We start from the raw sequence: 6,033 nt of genomic DNA, 5'->3' as shown, positions 1-6,033 counted from the left end.
ACTTTTCCAGCACTCTAAACTCAAATAAACCAAAATGAAACCCAGCAGAACAGAAAACCAAAGTGAAACAGATTTAAAACTGCAAATATGGACTACACAAGACTAAAACATAACTGGAATTGAAAATTAAAGATGGAAGAGATATAAACAAGAATGATTCACCGTTTAAAATGAGTAAAAACATGTATGAATACTGGAAACACAAAGAATGCAACAGGAAACACAAAATTAATAACTGGAAAAGCACAAAACAGAAACAAAATTACTCAAAACAGAACTGGAAAACTCAAACAGAGATCACAACAGAATATAGAAATGGAGTGCAAAGATGGAGGAATAGCTTAGCTCCTGGTGCGTGGATGACCTAAGCTCTGATACAACTTGATGGAATCCAATTCCCAGCTGGAAACGTGTAGGAAGAGGTTCCAGACCAGAGGAAACCAGTAATGAATAATGGTGCAGCGGATGGATGAATTGATGCAGTGTTTGAGGTGTTTTAATGGAGGAAAGGTGTATGGGTGAAGCCTCACAGCTCAGAGGGCTATCCTACAGAGGAAGGAAGCTTGAGGAAAGGAGAAGAAGTAGCAATTCAAAGGTGACTTAAGAGCACAAAAGCTGGAAAACAATTTCTGCAGCATATCATTAAGCTCAAAAGTGAATCAATACAAGGAAAAGGCCCTCTTATTTATAGGTTAAGAGGAGCCTAATTTCTAATTCTAATTCCCTCCTAAATTCAAATTATTCAGATTTATTTTGATCAAGCAAAGTCCATGCCTCTGTCCAGCTCATCCAGCAAGGTGTGTGCTTCCTTCCACATCAGGCACTTCACGTGGAAAATGTTGGTGCATGCCGTAAGCACCTCCTTTTTGGCTCCTTGCTTGATTCTATTGATTAATCTTCTTGGATGGCTCAATCATAGTCTCCAAGATTTATTAATTCCTACAAAACAAAGTATAAGTGCTTTAGTTAAGAGAAGAAGGATTTTTATAAGTCACCTTCCATAGAAGCAAAATAGTATGTGGTCCTTCTTCCTCTTGAATCCTCTTTGCCATTGCTCTAGTAAGAGGTCCAATGTGCATCTTAGATGGTCTTCCATCATCTTCTCTGCACAAACACTCCCACATACCTTCTCCAAGGTTTTCCACATCTTTTCACTTTTCCCTCTTAAGAAAATTTCTCTTCCACTCACTTTTTCACTAGTGTGCCATCAAAGTTTGGAGTTGGAAGAGAGTATCTTAGATTGGAAGCATTCTTATTGCATCTAGTATCTCTGATGGACAAATTTGTAAGCACCAAAATATGATGTCACAAACTTGTTTCACAATCGGCAAGTATGACCGAATCGTTTCAAGTAATAAACTTGGTAAGACCAAGTATCGTTCTCCCAAAGGACTCACGGCCTAGTTTAGTTATGTGATTTGTTGATTAGCTAGGACTTACAAACGAAATATTTAGATTTTAATATGCAAGACGAAAAGTAAACATGTATGCATGAATTGATCAATGGCAAAGACAAAAGATAAACACTTTCAATGGAATATATGAATGAATATGTTGTTGGGGGTCAATTTCATCTCATCCACTCTCATATATTTTAGGAATTCAACATTCAAATCATCATTGTTAATGCCACTCTCTAATGTACCATTCTAGATGGCTTCTCCCTAATCAAATAGTTCATACAATTCCTAGCATTCCTAATGATTAGTTCATGAGTGCAGGAGCTTAAAGGCAACCAATAGAATATTGTCAGTATAATATTGGGAGAAATTCCCCGGATCTAGACTTCCCCGTACGTGTCCGTATCGACAAAACCAATAATCATGCATTAGAATGAGTTAAACAATGCAAGCATTGAGCAAAGAGGAAAAACCCTAACTAATGATGAAAGAAAGCATATGTCTTAATTCAAAGATGTACTCAACAGATTCCATATATGAGAGCTTCAAGAGATTACATTGATTCCCCAACAAACATACAAGGTTTAGTTCACCATATTCATGGTGAACCTAGATGAATTACAATGAAAGTATGAAAGAATAAACCCAATAAAGGTGAAGAGGTAGCCTGAGCATCCAAGATCCTCCTTCAAAGGGGTGAAAGAGAGAGTGTTTGCCTCGTTTCTGCCAAAGATGCCTAACTAAAGGACGTGCAAGCCCTTATATACTAATCTAGAGTTACAAAAGATTACAAAAGCCCAAGCCCAAAAAGTGCCGCTCAGCGCCATTTACCGCTCAGCGGTGGTTACGCGTCTTCTTTCTTCCCCTCAGCGGCCATTTGCCCCTCAGCGGTTCCAACGCCACCTCTTGAGTGCCGCTCAGCGGTAGTTTGCCGCTGAGCGGTGCCTTCGACTTCTCTTTTTGCACTCTTTCTTGTCTTTTCTAATGTCCTCTCTCTCATTCTTCACTTCTTTCACCAAATTCCCCTCAAAACCTGCACAAAAACACTCAAATCAAGCATAAACCTGTCCAGCTCTCTTATTTCTGAAAATATAAACAAAATGCATGATTTCAAGCTAGTTTTTAAGTCTAAAGGTTGCTTTTAGTATCACTTTTAAGCATGAAAATAACAGTTTTTCAACTGTTATCACAACCCCAAACTTAGAACTTTGCTTGTCCTCAAGCAAACAAAATGTAACTCCATCTCCAACCAATTCATATGATGGTTCACTCATTCAAAATCCTATTTTCAAGATAAGTAAAAACTTCACTCAAACTTATGACCGAGAGTTAATTCAAGATGTGCACATGCTTTAGTGTTCACAAAGTCATTTAAGTTCCAACAAATGCTATTTTTCATGAATGATCAATCAATTAAGCATGGATGTTCATGTGCTTATGGAATCTTTCCTCACTAGGTAAAGTGTTTCACTCAACACACAAGTGTATAAGAGGTAAAGTGTTTCACTCATTCACTCCACTATCACAATGTCACATGAATCAACTTTGCCTTTCATTTAACCACAATCAAATACATTCACAAGCATGCATCATCACAAGGACTTTTCAATGGCTTATAATGTGGCTGGGCTAACAAGAAAATTGGTTTTTCTGGATCACAAAATCCTTGAGTTAAGAGAGTCATAACAACACAATCTTCTTATTCATTCCCAACTTTCTTTTGCCTTTGCTTTTGCATTTGCATTGAGCTTTGCTTCTTTTTCTTTTCTTTTCTTTGCATATTCTTACTTTTTAGCTCTTAGCTCAATGCTTTTTCCTTTTTCATGTTTCCCCAATAACCCCAAACTTGAACATTTAACAATACCACACAAGATCTTCTACTTAACTCAAGGTAAAGATTTTCAATCAAGGGTGTTCAGTGTATATTTAAGGCTAAGGGTTCAAAGGATAGAACACAACGTGTTCTCTTTTAGAAGGCTAACTTTATGAATTTGGCCAATAAAAAGGGTTTCAACAACACGGCCTTTGATCATATGATGCAAAACAAGCAATTGATTCAATCATAGAAAACCTGGGCAAAGTCATTCATGCTTTCAAAGTAATAGCATTCAACAATAATAACTCTGGAGCTCAAAACCTCACATATAAGCTCATTCACATTTGACATGCACATCCTGCTTAATTTCACAATCACAATCATGATATTATGCATTTGTTCACAAAGCTTGTGAATCACCTGTATAAGCATTTTAATGTGCACATCATCTCAACATCAATCAATCAATAAGCATCATCAAGCATTACTTATCACACAATCACAGTTAATAGCAAACCATCATAAGGAACCAGGTGTTCAATAGAGTACATCAAACCCTAATCTAAAAACAAAAACAAATAAGTTCAGAAAACTTAAACCACAAAAGCATAATCATATGATAGCATTCATCAGTAAATGCTATCTCAGCTCCTCATCAGTCCGAGCTCTCTGTATCTTCCTTCTTCTTGAATCTTATAGTCTTGATTCTTTTTGCCCGATGAGGAGGCCATCCCTGCATCAAACATAATTCACAAAACCAACAAATACATTGTTAAGCATTAGTAAACCACAATGAAGAAATCATCCCCTTCAATGATGCTCTCTCCCAACCCCAAACTTAGATGGAAAACTAGTGAGAAAGTGAGTGAAAGGGAGATTTTCTTAAGAGGGAATAGGGAAAAGATGTGGAGAACTTTGGAAAAGGTATGTGAGAGTGTGTGTGCAGAGAAGAGCCTGAAAATAGAAGCTTATGCGCAGCTTAGGGTATAAAAATACCCTAATGGGCTCGGGTCCCGCTAAGGGGAACTAAAGCCCATCTTGCGAGAGTACCGCTCAGCGGTAAAATACCGCTCAGCGGCACTTGCGTGATGTGCTCTTCTCCTTCTTTTCTTGACCTACGTGCCTCCCTAGCATACCCCTCATAGGTTCCCTGCAATTCAATGTTAAAAATGCTTATGCAAACCCTAAAAATAAATAAACAGAAAACAATCAATCAACTGGGTTGCCTCCCAGGTAGCGCTTGTTTAACGTCACGAGCCTGACCCAAAATCCACCAACACCCATCAGTAGGTGTTTCAAACTTACCAGCACCCATCAGTAGGTGCAAAATCTTCTCACCAACACCCATCAGTAGGTGTTACAAACTTAGTATCCTTCAGTAGATACTTAATCACCTAGCATCCTTCAGTAGATGCTAGATCCAACAAAATAATGTCCAGAATAATGTTCACAAATTATAAATTACAAAACCAAATCAAAAGTTTGTAAATCCACTGGGTTGCCTCCCAGCAAGCGCTTCTTTAACGTCACTAGCTTGACCCTGTTAAAGCTCACATTCCATCTTCTTTATGATTGATGTAGTCCTTCCACCAACCTTTCAACTGCTTCCTTTGGACTGTTTTGGACTCTCTAGAATATGGAGACTCTATCTCTATCATCTCCTTCTCTTTAAAGCCTTTAATAACCCACAACTTGTTCTTGAGTCTTACAGGTGTGCCAAGTTGGAGTCTTAATTTTTTCCAGTCTTTAAGAACTTCTTCTCCTTTTCCAATCTCTTCTACCTTGGGTGCCTGAAAATACAAACAATGGTTATTAGAAACCTTAAGAATTTTATTTTTACCTCTAGTTATGGGTGCATCTCGAAATGCAGCTTTATAACTGGCTTCTTCCTCCTTTGCTTGTATCTCATCTTTGAACACATCCACCACCACTCTCTCCTCTCTGTCTTGGAGAACCACTATACCTTCATTCACATCAATGATAGCCCTGGCCGTTTTCATAAACGGTCTTCCAAGTATGATAGGTATCTTCTCGGTCTCCATCTTCATCACCACAAAGTCTGCCAAGAACTGAAGTTTGCCAACACAAACTACAATGTCTTCTGCAATCCCACATGGCTCCTTTGAAGATCCATCAGCCATTACAAGATTAACCTTTACAGGTTTTATTTCAACATGGCCAATTTGCTCCAATAGAGAATAAGGCATCAAGTTAACACTTGAGCCTAAATCAAGGAGAGCTTTCTTTACCTTTTTCTTCCCTATAATGCAAGGAATAGAAAAACTGCCTGGATCTGCTGCTTTTGGTGGGAATGATTCTTTCTTAACAGTTATACACTTTTCTTCCTCATCCTCTCTACGTCTTCTTTTTGTAGAGGTTCCTTCATCTGATTTGGTGTAAACTGCTATTTTCTGTAGAATTTGTTCCCAAGGAGCTTCATTATCAACCATTTTGAATAAATCTGTGAAATTCATTGGTTTCTCCTGATTTGTTAGAAAAGGAAAAGTGTCCTTTCTTTCTTCTTCTCTTCTCTCTTCTGTTTCATCTTCTTCCAACTCAATGATCTCTTCATTTACACTCTTGACCACTTTGCACTCTTCTCTGGGGTTAACCTCAGTATTAGCCCCAAAGTTTCTGTTGGGTCTTTCTTCCAATTGCTTGGTGATCTGACCCATCTGAATCTCCAGATTCTTTATAGCAGCTTCAGTGCTCTTTTGAGAAGATTCAGTTTTCTGGATGAATTGCTGAAGAGTTTCTTCCAACTTTGTTGATCTGTCATTAAGCATAGATAATTGTTGCCACAAGGTTGGTTGCTGC

Source organism: Vigna umbellata, chromosome 7 (genome assembly GCF_029865625.1).
Source record: "Vigna umbellata cultivar VRB3 chromosome 7, Vumbellata_1.0, whole genome shotgun sequence".
Classification (NCBI taxonomy): Eukaryota; Viridiplantae; Streptophyta; class Magnoliopsida; order Fabales; family Fabaceae; genus Vigna; species Vigna umbellata.
Note: the sequence above shows the minus strand (reverse complement) of the source record.